Here is a 23,311-nt window from a genome sequence, read left to right as displayed (position 1 = left end):
GACACCTGGCGACCCACTACCCAGACAAACGGGTGGCACTGGGATGCCCCCCACGACCACTCCCCCCGCGAGGCCTGGCTCGCAGGGAGACCTCGCTCCTTCTCCGGCTCCGCATCGGCTGCAGCTGGACGGCAGCACGCAGCTACCGACTGGGACGAGCGACGTCCCCGGCCTGCAGCTCCTGCGGGGAGCCGGAGACGATCGAACATCTCCTGCTGGCCGGCCCGGCGTACCTCCAGCAGCGGGGCCCACTCCTGCAGGAGTTCCGCCGCCTGGGCCTCCCCTCTGGCAAGGAGGAAGATCTCCTCTTCCCCGGCCGACACCACCTTTCTGCACTTCGAGGCGTCGTGGAGTTCCTTGACTCGTCAGGGCTCTCCGCACGCCTCTAAGGACATTTCTACAAGCGGGAAGGCCTCACGGCCTCCCACCCCACCCCGGGCCTGACCGGCCTGGCACAACACCCCTGCAGACTCTGCAGCACACCAAGGCCTTCCATCTCGGCCTGATACGTGCCGCCTATGCCTGCCGGTTTTGCTTCGTCCAGCCATGGCGACTCCACTCTATCCCTTCTTTCTCTCCCACTTACCCCTCCCCGTTGGCGCTGAGCCGTGCTCCCTCAAGGGCTGCAGAAGATAGCGCCAACCTTTCCCTTTCCCTCAAGAACCACTTATCATCATCATCGGAAGAAGGTGCGTTTGCTCTACATATATGGTGATTGTAAAGGAGGGAAGAGACGCCTACTTCAGCAGCCCTTAAGGGAGCACGGCCCAGAACGCGCGTTTGTTCTCCGCCGTGCGTTCACTCCCCGTGAAAGCGCGCGTCCCTCGCGCCCTTTCACTCGCACATACAGCGTTCGGCGCGCGGCGACGATTTCATCTCCATTGACGTTTGGCGCTGAGCCATGCTCCCTCAAGGGCTGCAGAAGATAGCGTCAACCTTTCCCTTTCCCTCAAGAACCACTTACTACTCTCCATTGACGTCATACGGAACCTCACGGCGACGGCGACGGCGACGGCGACGCCGACGGCAGAAATCTGCTTTGGAGTGTCCATATAATTGCTATCACAATAAAAAAAATTTTCTGGCTTCAGTCTTGCTGATAATGAAACTATAATTGACCTCCTAGATCTGGAATATGATGTTTTTGCCAGTAACCACGCGAGCGGTCTTTCTTCTGTTAATGCTTTGTGGTTCCACTTTAAGAGAATTGTGCTTAACTGAGCTTACAAATATGTTCCCCTTAAGGAAAAAAAAGCCAAGAACCTAAATTCGTAGATTACACGGGACATATTACAGCTTAAGCTGCTGCGGTGGCTCAGTCAGCTAAGACGTTGCGCTGGTGAGTACAAGATCGCGGGATCGAATCCCGGCCGCGGCGGCCACATTTCGATGGAGGCGAAATGCAAAAACGCCCATGTGCTTGTGTTGTAGTGCACGTTAAAGATTACCAGGTGGTCAACATTAATACAGAGCCCTCCACTACGGCGTGCCTCATAATCAGAAATGGTTTGCACGTAAAACCCCAGAAAGAAGAAACACATTACAGCTTAAACGACGAATTAAACGGTTATCACGAGGGAAAACTGGAGCTCTGAATGTTGAAAGAGAAGCACTGTACAGCCTGCGCGGAGAGCTGACAGCGAAAATGAAAAGCTCTAGGTACCAATTTAATATTGAGAAAATGCACAGCTACCTATCCAGCAACCGAAATAAATTTTGATTGCATTTATCCGACAAGTACCAAGTGACCAAACTACGACATGAAAGTTGCTATCTCACGGATTCTTCAGCTGTGGCGTTATATTTCAATGAATACTTTGCTTCGGTGCTTTTGCGCGGCGGTTCTTCTGTAGCAGCATTTGAGTGCTCCAGCTTTGGTATTGACATGTGTACTTGTTTATCTTTCACCAGCTAACAAATGTTAAACGCTTTCGCTAGACGCAGGACGCGCCTGCATGTATCGCAAGTTTCTCTAACGTTGTCGGTGCTTCTATCCGTTGTCTGTTGTCACCGACGCTTATATAATCTGAATGTATGAGCGACGCGAATTGTCTAGTACGTTCTGGAAGACACGCGGGCAGCAGGGATTACTCTGGAATCTTCGATGACTCGTGTGTAAAAGCCGATGCGTTTCGCCGCTGGTCAGATTTCGACGATCGCCGACTGTGTTCGCCGCTATCGTTGTGCTTCGAGCGTAATTATCAGTTACCACGGTTAATCTGCGCCCGAACAGATTTGTCATCCACGCTCCACACCACTGCCAGACATTCCCGCTCATTGGAGTGATAGTGGCGCTCGGTGTCGGAGAGTTTTCGGGTGGCATAAGCAACGATGTGTTCGACGCAATCAGGATCGCGTTGCACGAGCACTGCCCCTAGACCGACTTTGCTAGCATCGGTGTGCACTTCAGTGGTCCAGTCATCATTGAAGTGGCTTAATACTGGACAGACACTGAGCTTTTGCTTTATCGTCCGGAAAGCGTTTTCTTGCGCGGCGCCCCACTTAAACTGTGCCTCCATTTTAAGGAGATCACTCAAGGGAGATGCGATCAAAGCGAAGTGTGGAATAAACCTCCACAAATACGAGGCCATACCCATAAATGACTGAAGCTGTTCCAAGCGCGTTGGTGTGGGATATTCCGACACTGCCGCTATGCGCTCCGGGAGTGGCTGAACACCGCCAGGGGAAATATTATGTCCAAGGTACGCTATCTTAGACAGACCAAACTGGCACTTCTCGCGGTTTAAGCGAAACCCCGCCTCGTAAAGTCTGTACAGCACTTCATCTAAATTGCGAAGGTGTTCATTCTCGGTGGTTCCAACAACCAGGATGTCATCTAAGTAGACCACACAGGCTCGGCTCTTCAGAGACCCTAGAACTGAATTCATCGCGCGCTGAAATGTACTAGGGGTCGTTCGCAGCCCAAACGGCATGCGATTGAATTCATACAAGCCCGATGGAGTGCGAAAGGCTGTCTTGCACTTATCTTATTCAGCGACGTTGATCTGCCAATACCCTGCACGTAAGTCTAGCAACGAAAAGGACCTGCAGTGGCGGACTGTGTCAATAGCGTCGTCAATGCGGGGTAAGGGGTACGAGTCGGGCGTGGTACAGTTATTTAACTGCCGGTAATCCACGCAGAAACGCAAGGATCCGTTTTTCTTCCGCACGAGCACGATGGGCGCTGCCCACGGACTTGATGAAGGCCTAATTATGCCTGCGGCGAGCATTTCGCGTATTTGATCTGCGATCACGGAGTGCTCCCTCTCAGTGTATCTTCTCAATGGTACGCATATCGGAGAATGGTTCCCTGTCGGTATTCGATGCAGGAACATCTTTGTGCCCAGGAGATCGGCGGTAGTGTCAGCGAACACCGCTTCATGGCGAGCCAGTATCGAATTTAATGTAAGCGAACGAAGCGGCTCCCCTCTCGGCGGTGGCTGGGGCATCAGTTAACGCAGGCCAGAGCTGTACATGGCCGCGATCGATGGTCAGTTCAATGTTGTCGGACAGTAGAAAATCTGATCCGAGAATCATGTCGGTAGGCAGGTCCTCCAAGACGGGAATGGCCGGGAGAAACTTCGTCCCTGCTGTTGTCCGGACATAAATGTCGAGCATGCCCACTGGCATCACACTACCTCCTAGTCCGTAGATTGGAGGCTGCGTCCCCGGGGAAATGGGGTCGGGAGCATGACGCTGGTGTAGTGCCGTACGCTCAGCGCCGGTATCAATGAGTGCGGACAAGTCACCTATTCCTTCGACATGTACTGGTAACAATGGAGTTGAGTAGGCGTGGTATTGAATTAGGGACTGCGGCGATTGGCGGAATTCCTTGACGTGGTGTCCAAGACGTTCGCAAGGAAAGCAGCCCCGGCGCGCTGAGAGGGGTGCTGACTGTCCGGCCTGCGGCACGCCGAGAGTAAGACGGCGTCGAGTACGCTGCTGCAGTTCCGCTGCCTTCTGAGCGAAAACCAGGGATGTGATCTCTGCAGACTGAGAAGACAGAATGGCAGCATGAGTAGAGTCGCACAGTCCGTCAATCAAGTACTGGCGCGCAGCTGGAGACGGCCATGTGAGGCCACAATCGTTGAGGAGTCGTAGCTTATCGTAGACGTAATTGGTGACGTCTTCAGTGGGAGCTTGTCGGCGCGACCGCATACGCATGAACTGGTCATTGTATGTGGATGAGAGCGGGCTGAAGGCAAGCACTGAATCTGCACTCCATTCGGCCCAACTTTGGTGATTCCAACCATCGTATCGATGCCATGCTTTGGCGGAATCGCGAAGTCGACTCTCAGCAATAGACATTTTGACGTCGTCAGGCCAAGAGTACCGACTGGCCAGGGAATTGATGTTTTGCAGCCAGAGTGTCCGGTTATCGGGAAACCCACGAAATTCCGGAATTTCTGTGAGAGATGGCGGAGGCAGCGCGGTACGTGCCAACGCTGCGACGACGGAGATGTTGGCGTCTTCGAAGTACCTGGTCATAGTTGCGATTGCCTGTGTGAATACGGCGGGGTCGCTGGAAACCACATTCGTGGTAGGAGTTATGAACTCTGGCGTCGATGCTGAGGTCGCTTGCGGCACGGTACGGGAAGCAATGCCCAAGGGAACGTGTACGGCGTCCCTTGGCGCCGAGGTAGTTTCCATATCCACGGCAGTTGAGTCGCTGACCTGAGCTGTGTTGACGGTTGCAGACAGCGTGTTCGCTTCGACAGGAGCGGTAATGAGCTCGGTTGCAGAAGCCATAATAGAAGCAGCGGCATGCGGTAGTGTGCGTCCGCTCAGCAACACGGTGTCCGACTGCAGGTCGGCCAGCAGAGGATTGTTGTGCAGCAGAGGTTAGCGTTCTCCACGGAAAGCCGGTCAGGAAAAGTCATAGCGAAATCCAAGCAACACGCGTGGCACACAATGAAGGAGCAGGACTTCGTGGTGCTAATGCGAGGAGTAATTGACGTATCGCAGGGACGGGTTTCGGGATCGCGAAGCAAACAGCGAAATAGGTTAGCGAACTCACGGGGAGTTAATAAGGATGCGCAGATCGCAATGTAGAGAATGCCAGAAGTTGAAAGGCGGGAATGGAAAGTTCAAAGGGCAGTGTCCCAAGTGAGAGATTTGGACGTTACTTCAAGCAATAAATTTCAGTCAGTCAGATCAACCGAGAAGTCCACCGAGCGGGCCACGATGGTGCTTTGTTACATGACGTGATACATTTTAGCGGCACGGTAGCTGCACCAGTGGGATGTCAATTCGCGACACGGGCACTAACATTCTTATTTAAAAAGCACAAACAATAATTTTCTTTGCAATGGTTAATTTCCTACGCGCAGTCGGCACAGCTACAACATCGCACAGGATTCCGTCTTGGGTATTCGTCCTTCGCAGAAATGGCGTACGGAGACTCGCTTCTGTAGTATCATTCGAAAGTGTTTTTTTATGAGAAAGGAACAAATAAGACGGCGATGAACATACTTGGAATAGTGCGGAAGGAGTGCGGTAAATCTGCACGAATTATAATGAAAAAAAGCCGGTAGATCCTACGCCCTGTGGAAATCGATGTTATGCGAAGAAGTGCGCGGGGAGCCTACCAAGTTAGCGGATTGACCATGAGAGCACCAAGACGTAGGTGGCTGTTTCATGACCTACATGACACGCATGTCATGACATTGATGTGTTGAGTCCTCAGGAGTACCTTTAGCTACACCTAAGAGACATAGAGGTAATGAATGAAACCGTAACTCGGCTGATCTCAGAAGCAGCAATTGTAGTGGGAGGTATGGCACCAAGTGAACCAGTAGGTAAGCTCTCCCAAGAAACAAAGGACCTAATAAAGAAACGACAAAGCATGAAAGTCTCCAACTCAAGAGATCAGATAGAATTCGCTGAACTGTCAAAACTGATCAACAAGAAAAAAGTAAGGGATATTCGAAATTATAACGTGAGAAGATTGAGGAAGCCGTAAAATATGGACGCAGCATGAAATCAGTAAGAAAGCTTCGCATAGGACACGGCAAGATGTATGCACTGAAAGTTGAGCATGGTAGTATCATCAGCAATTTCGATGACAGTAAAAGCAGCGGAAGAATTCTATACTAACCTGTACAATGCCCGAAACAGCCAAGCAACTTTCATTCGAAATAGTGATGAACCCGATACAGAGGCTCCTTCCATAACTAGCGATGAAGTTAGAAGGGCATTGAAAGACACGACTAGGGGAAACGCTGCTGGAGAAGATCGAATAACAGTACATTTAATCAAAGATGGAGGCGATATCATGCTTGAAAAGCTTGCGGCCCTTTATACGCAATGCCTCACAACTTCAAGTGTACCAGAGAGCTGGAAGAACGCCAACATTATACTTATCCAAAAGAAGGGAGACGGTAAAGAATTGAAGAATTACAGACCCATTAGCTTGCTTTCAGTATTGTATAAATTATTCACCAAAATAATTTCCAATAGAATCAGGGCAACACGACTTCAGCCAACCAAGAGAACAGGCTGGCTTCAGGAAGGGATATTCTGCAATGAATCATATCCATGTCATCAATCAGCAGGGAAGAAGTTTGGGCGTGTTGGTGGGTCATTGTAATCTTAACTGGGATTCATAGCGCTAAAACTACACAAGGACGAGGAAGAACACGGGACGAGCGCTCGTCCCGTGTTCTTCCTCGTCCTTGTGTCGTTTTAGCGCTATGAATCCCAGTCATCAATCAGGTAATGGAGAAATCTGCAGACTACAAACAACCTCTCTATATGGCTTTCGAAGATTATGAAAAGGCATTTCATTCAGTAGAGATACCAGCAGTCATAGAGGCATTGCGTAATCAAGGAGTACAGGAGGCATACGTGAATATCTTAGCAAATATCTACAAGGATTCCACAGCTACCTTGGTTCTATACAAGAAAAGTAGAAAGTTACCTATCAAGAAAGGGGTCAGGCAAGGAGAAACAATCTCTCCAATGCTATTAACTGCATGCCTAGAAGAAGTATTCAAGCTCTTAGACTGGGAAAGCTTAGGAGTGAGGATCAACGGTGAATATCTCAGCAACCTCCGATTTGCTGATGACATTGTCCTACTCAGCAACAATGGAGACGAATTACAGCAAATGATTGAGGACCTTAACCGAGAAAGTGTAAGAGTGGGGTTGAAGATTATTATGCAGAAGACAAAGATTATGTTCAATAGCCTGGCAAGGGAACAAGAATGCAGGATCGCCAGTCAGCCTCTAGAGTCTGTAAAGGAGTACTTTTATCTAGGTCAATTACTCACAGGGGACCCTGATCATGAGAAAGAAATGTACAGAAGAATAAAATTGGGTTGGAGTGAAAACGGCAGGCATTGCCGAATGCTGACTGGTAGCTTACCACTGTCGTTCAAAAGAAAAGTGTACAATCATTACCTTCTGCCGGTGCTAACACATGGGGCAGAAACTTGGACGTTAACAAAGAAACTCGACAACAAGTTAAGGACCGCATAAAGAGCGATGGAACGAAAAATCTTAGGACTAACGTTAAGAGACAGGAAGAGAGCGGTCTGGATTAGAGAACAAACGGGGATAGCCGATATTCTAGTTGACATTAAGCGGAAGAAATGGAGCTGGGCAGGCCATGTAATGCGTAGGATGGATAACCGGTGGACCATTAGGGTTACAGAATGGATACCAAGAGAAGGGAAGCGCAGTCGAGGACGGCAGAAAACCAGGTGGGATGATGAAGTTAGGAAATTTGCAAGCCCAAGTTGGAGTACGCTAGCGCACGACAGGCGTAATTGGAGATCGCAGGGAGAGGCCTTCGTCCTGTAGTGGACATAAATATAGGCTGATGATGATGATGGTGATGAAAAGCCCTTAAGGCGAATGCCATAGTCATGCTCATGATTATGACTTCGACTATCAACCTTTAGCCTTTTCTTTCACTTAGTACAACATCCGAACCCATCCAGTGGTTTGTGAGAGTTAATCTTTTTTTCGCTGATTTATTGTCATTTTTGCTCAGTCAAGCTCCTGACTATGACTACCACCATCCGTTAGTGTTTCCTTCACTTAGTACCCACGTCAGAACCCATTTCAGTGGCTTTTGAGAGTTACCGTTTTTCGCTGAGTCATTGACATTTATGCTGAGTCATGGTCATGACTGATTTCTACCATCATGATTTAGTGTTTCCTTCACTTAGTGCCCACGTCCGAACCTATTCCAGTGGTTTTTGAGTGTTAATCTTTTTTGCTGGGTCATCAATTGTCATGACCTACATGACACCCATGTCCTGACCGTTATGTCATGATCTATCACTCATGTTCGACAAACACTCCTGTCATACTATGCCAATTTTGGTACCTGCCAAGTTAACGAAACGACCGTGACAACACCAGGACGTAGGCGGCTGTTTCATGACCTACATGACACGCATATCATGACATTATTTTCATGACATATAATTTATGCTCGTAATATACTTTTGTCATAGTACGCAAATTTTGGTACATACCAAGTTAACGAAACGACTATGAGAGCACAAAGACGTAGGCGGCTAGATCGATAAATAGATAGATAAATAGATAGATAGACGGATAGATACTGTCAAAGTAGCAAATGTTAGCTAAGAATTGCTTCGCATTTAAAGGACTGCACATACAAATGTAAATGAGCCAACTGGACTGTGTACAAGTGGGTGTTACAAGAGGCATTAAGAGATGGCGCCACCATTCCTTGCGACACGCTGGCCGAGTGATCCTCAACCCTACGCTTCCGCTGTCTCTACAACGCTCCTTCTCCTCTGTATTTCGAAATATCTGCAAGACGCACGCTTTTTTGGTGCAAGAGCGAACATGGAACGACTTTGACACCACTGCTATTAAAACAGCTGATCTCGCTGCGCAGTTGCATTGTTCGCAGTGATACCACCGCCTGTGTTGCAGAGCTCGCCGTTACCAGAAGAGAGAGCGCGGGAAGGGCATCGTTCAGACATTCACGCGAGATCAGTGACCCACCGACGGTGGGGTTCGGGTGTTGTAACCCCCCCCCCCCCCCCGCCCCTGAGGCCGATTTAACAAACACCCCCGTGTCCCGCCCCACCTGCCCAACGTGTACCTTCAGCGCTCTGTTCTCATTGTTATTTCAATCAGGAGGTTTCTTGAAGTCGAATTGGCCCTGATTAACAAAAACACTATGACTTTCTTGTATTTATTCATTCACTGAACATTGTCAGCATTCTTGGTGCAATTATTGTAATTATTAGGCATTTTATTTGATGTTGGCTTCCTCTGGCTAAAGCAAGGAAATTGCATATTATGCAAAGTGCTTGCTTCTCCCCCCCCCGCACACAAATTAACCCCCCCCCCCCCTGGCAGACATACTGGGTGCGCTACTGCGCGAGATAGGCTGGCATCTATGGCTGCTGTCCACTGGAAGAGAACGACGAAGTGCGTAGTGGAACGCGCGCTCTTCGAGTGTAAGTCATACTTAAAAGAACACACTTTTGCCAAGGCCTCGCTTGTTAACTTCGCAGCATTTTTCTGGTGGAGGTGTTGGGTAAATGATACGATCGCCCAAGACGCCGCCTACTCCTGACTCAATGCCAGCGAGTAATTGGACAGAGCTCACCCCGGTGCACGTACGTACCAGCCGCCGTCTTCAGGGTCTCTAGCCACAGCACGGTCTGCTACCTGATCCTACCAGGCCGATGCCCCTGCCGTCTGCGACTGCTCTGCCGACACAGATCCTTTTTCATCAGCTGTAGACACCCAATGTGTTCCACGGAGGTGCTCTTGAAGACGTCGAAGACTGACGTGACCACCTCGAAAGGGTCGCCGAATTCAACAGTTAGTCTCAAGAGCGCAAGCTGCGTAATGTGCACTTCGCTCTCGGGGATTCTCCAAAGACGTGGTTCGAGAACCACGAGGCGACATCGACATCGTGGGGCAAATTTCGTCGGCAGTTAGTCGCCGCACACGACAGCGCTGATAGAAAGGAGAAAGCGGAGTTGGCGATCCAGGCAACAATTCGAGCTCCTACTAAGAGCATCACCAAGTATACTGAAAAGACGGCTCGGCTCTTCAGGCGTGCAGACGCTTGAATGGTGGAAGAGAAAAAAGTCCGACGCTTAATGCGAGGTGTAAAGCAGGAAATATTTGTCGGCTTTATTCGCAAGCCACCGACTACGCTTGCGGACTTTCTGGCTGAAGCCACTGCAATGGAAATGACACTACAACAGCGCGCCAGGCAGTACAACCGAAACGTAACTGCACTTTCGAGTGGCATCCCTAACCTGACACTGGGTAGCGACGTCAGAGACCTGAGAGAATTGATAAAAAGAGTCATAAGAGAAGAGCTCAAGAAAATGAAGGTGGTCGAGCGCCCGGTCGCGCGACGTTCTGTGGCGGAGTCGGTGCGAGATGAGATCAGGCAAGCCATCGAAGTCCCTGAACGCTACGAGGCAGCACAACAGCAGGAGCCGGTTCAGTTGACTTATCCGGAACCCGCACGATGTCCATCGCTGTATAACACATCAAACGTCGTGCGCACCGCGGCACAGACGAAAGTAGGGTTCTGGCGTCGTAATGTACCGGTCATCAATGAGTCCAGGGCAAGAAAGAGTGATGTCTGGCACGCAACTGACCACAACACCATCTGTTTTCATTGCGGCGAATCCGGCCCTATCTACAGGACGTGTCCCTACCGACGCGTTGGTCTCCGTGGGATCTCCCCGAATGCGCCTCATCTACCTACGACTTGGCGAGCGCCCGCTGGAGATCGAGAGCTTGCTTGCCAGTTGTTACAATTTCTTCGAACAGCGAAGGCACGAGCCTATCTCGTCGTCACTTGCTCTGTCACGATACCGGTCGCCAAGTCCCGTCTTTCAACGAGACGCCCCTCGGCGCCGTTGCCCAGCCCTGCAAACTAGGAAAACTGAGTTCAGCGACCTCTGGAGGTGAGGCCGCTGACGCTGAGTGTACCGAATATGCTCCATTGCGACGAAAGCGACAACAGCGACGACGACAGACCGATGTTCAAACGCACTCAGGTGATCCAAGGCACGTATTAACATCGGAGATGGCAGTAAGCACAGACAACGAAGTCACAGCTTTAGTCGACACTGGCGCGGAGACTTCTGTTATGAGCAGAGAACTTGCGGCTAAGCTGAAAAAGTTTCCATGCGATGGACTGGATCACAGGTCCGAACTGCCGGAGGTCACCTCTTAAATCCAGTTTAAATCCAGATTGAATATTCGCGGCTTCACGTACGTCGGAGATTTCATTATCCTGCCGAGTTGTTCGAGAGAATTGATTCTTGGAATGGACTTCATGCAGGATAATGAAGCCATCATAAATTTACAAGAGTCGCGGGTAACGTTTTTGACGGCGCACGTCATAGCAAGCAACGAGTGCGACAGTCATAACAGCGCCTTGCGCATCGTCGACGACAACGCCACATTACCGCCAAGGAATAGCGTAGCGTATTAGCCCTTGTCACCGCGACGCGCGCGACGACTTAGGGCATTGCCGAGGCAAATATTCCGCTGCTGCTCGAACGGTATATCTGCATAGCTCGACGCCTTGATCAGTTGCAGAGCAAACATTCGCTAGTTCTTCTGACGAACTTCAGCAACGAGTTTCAGCACGTCCCTCAAGGCACGGCTGACGCCTTCCTCCACGAAATTGCCGAGTTCTCCGACATCGGCTCATTAGAGATTACTTCACCAGACGTGAAAAATGCTATCACCCTGAGCAGCAGCATTCACATTAATGCCGGCTTGTCGGAACTACAGAAGCAACGACTATTTGGCCTCGTGAGCGAAGTCTCTGGCTGCTTCTCCACAGTATCTAAAATTTAGCGCTCCTCCGTTTCGAAACGCAGTATTTTTTAAAGCAGTCGGCGCGGTAAGTTAGTTAGCATCCATACCGCGTGTCGCCAATGGAAAGGGAGGCGATTAAACGCCATGTGAAAGAAATGCTGAATGATGATGTGATTCAGCCTTCGACAAGTCCATGGGTGTCTCCCGTCGTTTTGGTAAAAAAGAAGCACAATACCTTACGATTGTGTATCGACTACAGACGGCTTAACAAAGTAACCAAACGCGATGTTTACCCCTGCCAACGATCGACGACGCCTTGGACCATCTATGCCATGCCCAGTTGTTTATCTCGTTAGATCTTAAGTCAGGGTACTGACAGATCGAAGTCGACGAGCGCGACCGCGCGAAAACTGCATTCGTGCCTCATGACGGTCTATACGAATTACGATTTCAAAGTCCTCCCATTCGATCTGTGTTCCGCTCCCGCCACATTCCAGCGAATCGTGGACATTGTACTCGCTGAACTTTTGCGGCAGACGTGCCTGGTTTACCGGGACGACGTCGTTGGGCTTTCAAGCACCTTTGATCAACATCTCGCACGGCTGAAAAGCGTTGTTAATGCTATCCGCAAGGCAAATCTCACCATCAAGCCTGAAAAATGTCACTTTGGTTCTTAGGAACTCAAGTTGCTCGGACCCGTGGTCAGCCCCCATGGCGTTCGGCCAGACCCTGAGAAGCTGGTTGCCGTCGCTGAGTACTCTCATACAAAGTACAACAAGGCTTTTTTAGCAGCTTTCGGGACACTGCGCCTACTGCCGTCGTTTCGTTGAAGGTTTCTCGAAAATTGCTGAGCCTCTGACGAGATTAACACGCCACGATGTGCCCTTCATGTGGACCGAAGTACTAGATAAGGCGTTCATAGAATCACGCCAACGACTTCAAATAGTTCGGGTGTTCGCGCATTTTGGCAATGCTGCTGAAACTGATTCGCACAGACGCCAGCAACGTTGGACTCGGAGCCGTTCTTGTTCACTGGCAAGATGGTAAGAAACGTGTAATCGCTTACGGGAGCTGTAGTCTCACAAAGGCAGAGGATAACTACTGAACCACTGAAAAGGAGTGTTCAGCATCGTTTGGGCCATCAGTAAGTTTTGACCCTACCTGAATGGCCGGCAATTTCGAGCGGTCAGCGACTGCTATTCGCTTTGTTGACTTGCCAATCTCATAGATCTATCAGGCCGCCTCACTCGTTCGAGCCTCCGCCTTCAGGAGTATGACATAACTGTCGTCTACCGAGCTGGAGAAAAGCACAGCAACGTTGACTGCCTGTCACGTGCTCTGATTGCACTCGAATCATCAGACTTGGAGCAACATTTACCTTTCTCGGGATAGATGGCGCGGCGTGGATAGCTGACCTTCAACGTGCTGACATAGAGCTTTCTCCTGCCTGCGGAACAATGTCCTTTATAAGAAAAACTTTCAAAACAGCAAGGAAGCGTTCCTTCTCGTCGTCCGTACGGCACTACGCCAAGAAGTTTTGCAGGCATGTCACAACGACCCCTGTGCTGGTCCCTTAAGCTTCACCAGAACACTAGTGCGCATAAGCCACAAAGTACTACTGGCCACGGCTATTTTCGTCTGTTCAGCACTATGTGAAAACCTGTCGTGACTGCCAGAGGCGTAAAGTACCACCCGTCAAGCCCGCCGGTCTGCTCCAAGCTCTGGACCCGCCTCCAGCGCCGCTCCAACAACTGGGAATGGATACCCTAGCTCAGAAGCGGAAGCCTGAAAAATCGGCGTGGTACCCCGGGCAACCGCTGCGGAAGTTTTTGTTCACGATACTCTGCTGGGTCATGGTGCGCCCGCTGTCCTTATTACTGATAGCGGTGCATTATTTACTGCTGATTTATTACAAGAAGTCACCACGTTGACGCACAGCAATCATCGGAAGACCACGGCTTATCAACCCCAAACTAACGGACTGACAGAGCGCCTAAACAGAACACTGGCGGATATGCTGTCCATGTATGTTGACGTAAAGCACAAGGCATGGGACTAAAATTTGCCATACGTGACGTTTGCCCACAATACAGGGCCGGTATTCTGTAGCGATGCGTTATTCTTTATTCTAAACTAGTCTTATCATCCACCGCTCACGGCCGGCTGATCTCGTTGATAACGTGAGCGGATCGTCGCTCTGACCACTGGCCAAGCGCGAAAAGGCACTTGCATCGAAAAGGCATCGCTACAAAATACCGGCCCAGCGGTGCAGGACACCACCCAGCTCACCCCGTGTGAACTTGTCTATGGATGTCGTGTCACGACACCTTTAGACGCCATACTCCCAGTAGACAGCGACACCACGACAAGCGAGAGCGCTGATGACTTCGTCCAGAAAGCCGAGGAAGCTTGATCGGAACCGCATCTGCAGCTAGCAGAGTACCGACGCCCGTCGTTACAACCAGAGGCTACGGAATGTCGAGTACAACCCCGACGACTATACGTGTGGGTGAGAGCCCACGGTGGCGGACACCTGTCCGCCACCGTGGGCTCTCGGAGAAATTATTGCAACGATACGTCGGCCCATACGAGGTTGTGCGCCGCCTTAGGGATCTGAATTACGAAGTCGTGCCCCAAAGTGTTGATCTTGGCTTGAGCCGATGACGTCTCCGTCAAGTTAGCACGTCGTACGGATGAAGCCGTACTACGCCCGCGAGTGAAGTGCACCCTTCGCTGGCCTGTGCAGTGTTGTCGTTATCCGTTGCTTTCTGTGACCACATTTGCCATTAGAGCTGTCCTACCACCTTATGTAGTTTATTGTAACCAGCCTTCCGGGACGGTTGCTTTTGAGAGGGGAGAAATGACGCGAGATAGGCTGGCCCCTGCGGCCGCCAGCCACTAGAATGAGCACGAGGAAGTGCGTAGTAGAACGCGCTCTCTCCGAGTGAGAGCCATTGTTAAAAGAACACCATTTTGCCAAGGCCTTGCTTGTTGACCTCGCGACAACATGTTCGCCCTCCTGATTGGTCGAAGAAGCCTGTAGCTTCCACAGGGTTGCACTGAACTACTGAAACAAAGTAGCCTGCGCTGCCACACGGCTGCACGAAGAAAGGAGAGTGCGCGTCTCCTGCTCCAGCCCTGTCGTGGATGTCCACGTGGCAGAGAGCCTATGCTTCCCGCACATGATACGTTAGCGGTCATCTGTTAGAGGGCCAGCACGCTGTTTTTTCGCGAGTCTAGTGAGGAGATCACATTAACTGAGTTTCGTAGACACATCACAGTTGAGATGGTGAAGCGAGCCGCAGCACGAAATGTTCCATTTGGGACAGCCACACGCGCTCCTCGCTCCCTCAGCTCATCGAATCAGCGATGTGATAGCGCATTCTGGCGGTCATCAACAAAGATCTCTCAATATTTGTCTGCGCATGCGCTACACCATGCTTGTTTACTTAGCCTCCGGAGACCCTGCTACGAGGATTTGTCCAGTATACGGGACACTAACTAATGAGACATTACTCTTATGCCCAAGGAATTTATCCACATAAAACCCCACTATGCAATGCATTAGACACTTGCTCGCGCCGTCTATGCTTCATTGAGGAAAATACATCGTTCAAATTTCCGCCATAACAGTTCCAAAATGGCGGCATTGAGCGGCGCAGAGTTTTGTGGCAGCTGCCCAAGAAGTAAGTACTGTTTCTCGTACAAAATTAGCGAGGTATGGGCTGAAGGCCAGGTGCCGGACGAATGGCGAACTGCCAATGTAGTCCTCATCCCCAAACCCGGAAAACCACTCCATGCAGAGAATCTGAGGCCCATCTCCCTTACGTCTTGCCTCGGGAAGGTCGCGGAACATGCCATCCACAATAGAATTGGAGAGCACATTGAAGAAAACGGCCTATTCCGCCACAGTCTCATAGGCTTCAGAAAATCCCTATCCACGCAAGACGCCATGCTACTCATCAGGAGCGCCGTCATAGGCAACAAATCCAGGGATGCAAAAGGCATCCTGGCGCTCGACCTAACAAAGGCCTTCGACACGCTCAGGCACGAACACATCCTCAACGAAATCTCCACTTTAGATCTCGGAGTAAATTTCCACAATTTTGTAAGATCGTTTTTGGATAACCGAACGGCCACCATAAACGTCGGACAAATCAGAAGCAGAAAGCACATGCTAGGTAACATCGGCACCCCGCAAGGGTCAGTGCTTTCGCCTCTTCTTTTCAACAACGCAATGCACGATCTCGCAAACAAACTCTCGAAAGTCCCAGGAGTAGGGCACGCGATTTACGCAGACGACATCACCATTTGGTCCACGAGCGGCCCGCTAGGCACTCTGGAGCAGAACCTACAGCAAGCGCTGGACACCACGGAAGCTTTCCTTACAAACACAGGACTGAAGCTCTCCGCCAGCAACTCAGAGCTCCTCCTGTGCAAACAAGGCCCCAGGCAGAGACAGCCCCTTAGCTGCCTCCCCGTTCACCTACACACCAGGGACGGAGGAAACATCCCCAGGTGTAACACAATTAAGGTCCTGGACATGGTCATTGGGGCTTACAGCAATGACAACGCGGGGGCACTAAAGCGCATCCCAAAGAGCACCCGCAACTTCACCAGGGTCATATCCCGGGTCGCCAGCAAAAGGGACGGACTGAAAGAGGACAACCTCATGAAAGCATTTCACGCCTTCCTCATCAGCCACGTAACCTACGCCACCCCCTTCCTCAACTGGAAGAAGACGGAGCTGAACAATATCGACACACTAATCAGAACAGTATTGAAAAAGGTCATAATCCTCCCTAGAAACACTAGCACAGAACGACTCCTCCAATTGGGGCTACACAACACGGCAACAGAACTCTTTGAAGCACAGCGAACCGCCCAAATTAGTCGGCTCTCACTCACAAAGGCGGGCACCGAGATATTACTAGAAGCGGACATACAGCCCCTCTTCATGCCACCAGAGAGGTCGCAACTATGCACAAATGCCAAGAGGTCAAGAACCGTTGATCCAATACCAAGAAACATACACCCGACCCACAACGAAGTGCGGAGAAAAGCGAGAGCGAAGGCAATCCTTGATAACATCAAGCGTAACGAAACGCAAGTCCTCTTCGTTGACGCGGCCAGATATTAGAATCGAGGCGCATACGCGGTCTCTGTGGTGGACGCCCATGGCTCACTCGTCAACGCAGCCACGGTGGTTACCAACTTCACTCACGAAGCAGAAGAAATGGCCATTGCGGGGGCCCTTCGAAGCTGCAAAGAAGCCTCCGTCATTTACTCGAACTCAAGAACAGCCATCAGAACCTTCTCGGCGGCCCTCGTCTCTAGGAAAGCAGCTACGGTTGTCAGCAAAATCTTCCAAGAACCGGGAGAAGACAATCTCACGTCTCCACACGTCACATGGTTCGCGGCCCACATGGGCAACATTTCCGCACCTCCTGAGTGTAATCCGAACGAGCGGGCACACCAACTGGCGCGAGAACTCACATTCCGTGTCTGCGGTCCGCCCCTCGCTTCAACCCAGCCTGCAGGGATCTAGACAACAAAGACCCGCTCGTATCATACCATGAAATCATTTCAAATCATAGGTTAGCACGAAGAATTTTTCCTCCTCCTCACCAAAACCTCAAAAAAGCACAGGACATCACTTACAGACAGTTGCAGACTAGGACATACATCACACCAACAACACTAAGCAGGATCAACCCTGACCTTCCTACTGCATGCCCACACTGCGGCCACGAATACAACAACTTCGAACACATGCTCTGGCTGTGCCCTGCCAACGCGGGCACCGACTTTCCTGACCAGTCCTCCTGGGACTCAGCGCTCACAAGTACAGAGCTTATCGCTCAGCTCAAGGCTGTCCAGAGGGCCCAGGCCGTCGCCGAAGGACTCTGTCTACCGGCCCCGACCTGGGTGGAGCCACCAGATTCATTGGCGGGGCCTCCGGCCCCGCTTTAATTCTTTCTCCTCAGGACCTCAATAAAGTTCGTACTCACTCACTCACTCGTATTTCTGCCCACTTTCAGGGCACATAGTTCATTTTATAGTAAAGTTGATACAACAGCGAATGCGCAGAACCCGAACTATAACCTGTGCAATCGCTTACTTTTACGTACGCTTTTATTGATTTCACGTGTCCATTACGTTGCAACCTGGTACTCAGCCAGGTTATTTTGACGGCGCTTTTGCGATGGCCTTCTTGGGAACAGCCGACGAGTACTGTTGGTATTTAGCGGCTTGTAGACGAAATCGCGTCTCTTTTCTTCTTTAGGAGGCAGGCCTCGCGTGTGTGATGAGATGGCTGACGCGATTTTGCGAAGCATTGCCGTAGGGAACACGTCGGATATTGAGGTTCAGTGTGCGTCGCCTGTGTCAAGTATTGTGATAGCGTCGTCGGAGCTACCTACGCTCACGTGCTCTTTTGATTAAAGTTTATTCACTCTCTCTCTCTCTCTCTGCTACACTGGGTGACGCATAGACGCCAACGAGAAAGAGGTTCGCAGGAGCGCGCGTGCCACGCGGATTGCGGTGCATGGGCATGAGGGAAAGGAGGAGGAGGGAAAGTTTTATTTTCGTCAGATGCAGAGTTATTTGAATTACTGCATTTCGTATGCTAGGCAGCGTGAGGTGGCCGCAAGCCCTTGACTTTCGGCGACGTCCAAAGCCAAGTTGACGGTCCGCTGCTGGACCACGGGATCGGAGCTGGACACCGCTACCTCCCAGTCCGAAGTGTTATTAAGTTGGAGTTCCGCCCTAGGTTAGAGCCCGGGGCAGTCACTCAATATATGCGGCAGTTCCGCTTTCTAGGCGTCGCAGTTCTGCATCTAGGTGAGAAGCAGCTCGGATATATTAGCGAATATTTGTAAGGATTGGCAAATGAGCCAGTCTGCAACTGTCTCCAGGTCACCTGTTGCAGCTTATTCAGGGATTTATTAAAAAAAAGAAAGTCTGAAGACTAGCTGACGCATCGTGTCTCTGTCTCAAGGCTTGTCGGTCCCCACCGACGAAGCCTCCTCTTTTTTCCGAAAAGCGTTATCACAGCCTAATCTTGGGTAGCAAACTGGCCTGTACGTGGTTATCTTTCCTTCCTACCATTTTTCTACTAACTTGGGTCACTGGGTAGTCCATGTGGTCTTTGGGTAGAGCATTGGACTGCCGTGCTGAGGGATGGGATGGGATAACTTTATGAGAACCCGGTTCGAAACCTAGTGGTCGACGAACTTGCGTCACTGGGTATGTGAATTATTTCTCTTCAGGACCTAAATAAAGTTCGTACTCACTCACTCACTAGGTATGTGTGGCTCTACAACAGTGTTGCCATTTTAGTGATTTTACCTGCAGAGTTATGAAGCCCGGGTCTAAGGAGGTTAAGCGATCGTGTAGTGCGATTTATAGGACTTTAAAGCCAAGACCGCTGCGTCATGTAATTGTCGCAAACTTTGCTATTGCTGTAAGTGCTTCTTCTCTAGGGCGAAACTGCGACTTTGTTGTTGAGTAGCTTAGTACTAGCTGTTAGTACTTCGCACTTGCGGAAATGGGATGGCCGCACTCTAGGGCATACAGCCTTCCACTTCTCTAACAGTACTGCTCCAGCGTCGACCGGCCGGTATATCTGCGTCTTTTAACGACGCGAACGACAATATAAGTGAGAACAAGCATATGTATACAGAAAGTTCTCTCCGAGCGCAAATGTTATCAGCTAGACTGTCGTCCCAGTCTGTACACAGGCCCTGCCCAATTTGACTACGTGGTCAGTTTCCGACGACAGCAAGCATGTGCATACTGCTGGGTTGCGTTTCTTTTCCAGTCGATGTCGCTGTAGGGCGCATACACGGGAAGTTATAGCAATGCTAGAATCGTGAAAGCAATATCTTCGGGACTGAACGCGCTTTGTCATTTCTGGCACATTGGAAGTGCTACTCACAACGGGGCTAAAAATAGCGACATGCGTGATACCGGATTGATCAGTCACTCATCCACTCGTGTGCCGTCTTTGGCGCCCCTATCACAAGGTATATCACATCGTTGCAGATTCGTTCAAAATTGCTGGTGCATGCGAAATACAACTACACCTAAATAACTAAACGGAATGCACACTGCGCGTGCGCGCTTGTTATCTTCGATCGGCCGTGAAACTGGCCACCGAGTAAACAGTGACGCGAGCTGTATTTTGCTTGCGGGAATAGGATGCTGGACGACAGTTGTGCTCCGACCAAACCTTCTGGCATGTGCTTATTCTCGCTTATCACTTCACTTCGCATCGCTATAAGGTGCTGAGATTCCGACCAGTCGACAGATATACCTGCGGTACTGTTAAAGAATCTGAAGGCAGTACCAAGGTACGGAAATTGCCAAACCGAGTCAAAGTTACGTCAGACCTATAATCAGCGCCAATTCGATCCTCCCCTGGCGTTGAACGACGTAAGACTAATTTGCAAACAGAACAAAAGCGTCGGTGGCCAAATCCTTAGATAGCACAAAGCCTGTGCACTTCGATCCATGATGTCATGACACCTTGCCCGACTGCCATTGAATCGAATGGGGATATTCTCGAGTGAGCCGCGGTGATCTTCACGTCACCGCATGCGTCACGCTGGGCTTGGCATTGGAAATTTCGGTACAAGTAGCATGACGTCATAAAGCAGAGTGCACAGGTCTGCTATCTAGGAGACATTGCGGTGGCGTAACGCTCTTCCCTTTGCACTCCGACCCTCACGGCTAGAGTGATCGGATGTTGTCTGCCTCAGTCTTACCTTGACGCCCGACAAGTTCGTATGGTTGCGAAGTTTCCCCATGGTCGTTCTTCCAGTAAAACTGTAAATTGTCGCCAAGGACAATGTACACATCACTCACGGATACCTACAACACGCATGATCGTGCCAGCGGAGCTACGCCGCCATCACCGTCCAAGTCGAAGCCAGTAGACTTTGAAACTTAGGTGACGGAAACCGGTGCCATTTCATCCACGCAATGAGAGTTGTGGTATTTTGTTATTCAACTCGTGATAAAAACACTGGAACAACAAGTACTACTCACATTTTAGTTTATCCGATGTTATCATTTAAATTTTGTTTAAACGTCCCAACTAGCTTTGTCAGGGTGGCGTACGTGGCAGAGTTCAAAAAATAAACTATCGGTAGCTTTCCGGGAGTTGCCTGTACCTCTATAGCTTGATTCCGAAGGCTCAAGTGCTTGATGTGTTTTCCGCCTTTTCCTTGCGGCTGTGATGCAAACGCCGGCTGTACAGTAACAATCTTTATCACAGTGAACAGGCGAGCGCGTGCCACTCAGTACACGCAGCACACCCTAACGAGCAGCTAGCACACTTTCGCAGCTCTTGAACTTAGCGGACGCACTCCTTCGTGGGCTCCTACCACTGCCACCGCACGAATTCTGTATAAATGACGCAGTCTGTGTGGTCTCATGCGCATGTTCATTGATTAGGGCTTGGCTATAGGCTTTCACAGACGATGTGCGAGTGAGGTCAGGGTGTGGATCCGCAAAACCTACTATAACTAGGGTAGTGCGCTAGCCACTCGCCAGAGTGTTCTGCAGTTACCATGCCGCAAGCGCTCACGTGTTCACTGTCATAAAGATTGTGACTGTACAAGGAGCAGGTTGACAAACACGCACTAGTCTTGTCAAAATGTGTGACCTCATGATGATCAGCGAGAAAGGGAACTTCCAAGGTGACGTAGCCACCTGTTTTTTTGTTCTAATCCGTATTTTATGGCCTACCAAAACTGTTCTCAGAGCAAGAGTGGCCTTTTTGACATTGTGAAGGTCAATTTTCAACCACGACTGCCAAAAAACTGCTTCATGTTCTCTTAGCTTCATCGGTCATTATTCATTGCTATGCATAGCCGCTCGCCATGAAAGTTATAGGAAACTCGGAGCTTTCACAAGTAATGCGCTACCTCTTCAGCGCTCTCAACTGTATTTGCGCATAGTCAATTCCGTTTATGCAAAGATTCCTCGTGGCGCCTCTCTTTATCTCCCGCATCAATCGTGAAAATGTGCTTCTCTACCGCACACACGCAGGCGCACGACATGTCGAACTTGAATCGTACGGGACGAGAGAGTTATGTGTCTAAATCCCCGTTAACAACTGACAATTCAAAAGGTAAGGCCAAGAAACGGTTGATCAAAGGTAAAAACCATGGTGGGGTGGTTGTCACGGTGGTGGCAACAGCCAGAGGAGGTGGTTATTCCACCCAGAGTGATTACGCGGTACTAAATGATTACGGGTATTACGTGCTTACGGGATTGCTCTACCGTGGTATAAGTTGTTCGCGCAATGAACCTTGCTTCCACAGAAGACAATTATTTACAGTTATGAAACCAAGCGTAGTACTTCATTGGAACTAGCGCAATTATCTTATTAAAACGGCTAATGCCGCGAAGACTTCCAACTGCCATGAGCAAGTACACGGGATAGCATAGGAGCGATAGGAGAGGTTGGCTTTGTTTTTTTTTTTTGTTGATAATTATGCCAAGTAATTGCAGCTCAGGAGCCATAGAATAGCTCGCCATCGCTGAATTTCAGCTTTTTGCTGGGAACGAACCATTCAAGTGCTTCGAGCCTTTGAAAAATTTATACCCTTTCGCGACACAGCCCACCTATCCTGTAACCGGTTTCGCCAAAAAGCGCATCTATGTTCAGATTTCGTGTGTTTCGTAGCCTGAGTGAACTTCGGTAGTCAATGGGAATAGCAATTCCGTTTATACACAAACTGGTCCAACGGTAAAGCATGTCAAAGTTATATCTGCCCTTAGCAACCAAAAATATTAGTGTCGACATACCAATGTTGTGAAACAGGCTTCCGCACAGAAGTACTCTCCGGAAAGTTGTAGCACTCTTAAAAAGCGGCACTCCGTAGCGTTGCTTAGTGAGCCACTTCTACACCGCTCAACGTTTCCTGTGTGCAACTGAGTCAGAACAGTTTCGACACTCTGGCCATTTGTGGACGAGGTATGCCCACTGGGTGGACCGCTGGGCTAGATTCAGCAGTTTCAGTATCTGGCAAAGAACGTCGCCATGTTTCTGGTGGCCAAAGAAAAATTGAGCACACTTTGCTTATTTCACAGTATCTTTGAAATCTACGATTACCCAATGTAATATCAGGGAATTATGTGTGGAGAGAAAATGTGTTTCCGAGCATTATCTTTTTTCTTGCGTGCATTATTTTTGTATTTGGTCGCTTCATTCGTTGCGCAACACTCGTCGTGGTTATCGCTTCGGCTGTCATTCTTTTCGTCTGCTCCTGGCGCTCTCTGCACACGTGCAAGCCTTTGCCATCTTGTGTGCGCAGCAGGATATTGTTTTGTGTATCGGCCAGTGTTCCACGAAAGTAAGGAGAACAAGAAAGGCCACAATGCGTTCTGAGCGGCTCTATGTTGGGCCAACACGAGAAGGGTCCGGACCGCAGGCCATTTTTTTTTCACTTCCACGAAAATTAAAGGTAGGCGCGCTTCTTACGCAGTTGTTACGTAGCGAATAGCT

This window comes from Dermacentor silvarum, chromosome 2, assembly GCF_013339745.2.
Source record: "Dermacentor silvarum isolate Dsil-2018 chromosome 2, BIME_Dsil_1.4, whole genome shotgun sequence".
Taxonomy (NCBI): Eukaryota; Metazoa; Arthropoda; class Arachnida; order Ixodida; family Ixodidae; genus Dermacentor; species Dermacentor silvarum.
The sequence above is the reverse complement of the archived record's forward strand: the minus strand, read 5'-3'. Positions refer to the sequence as shown.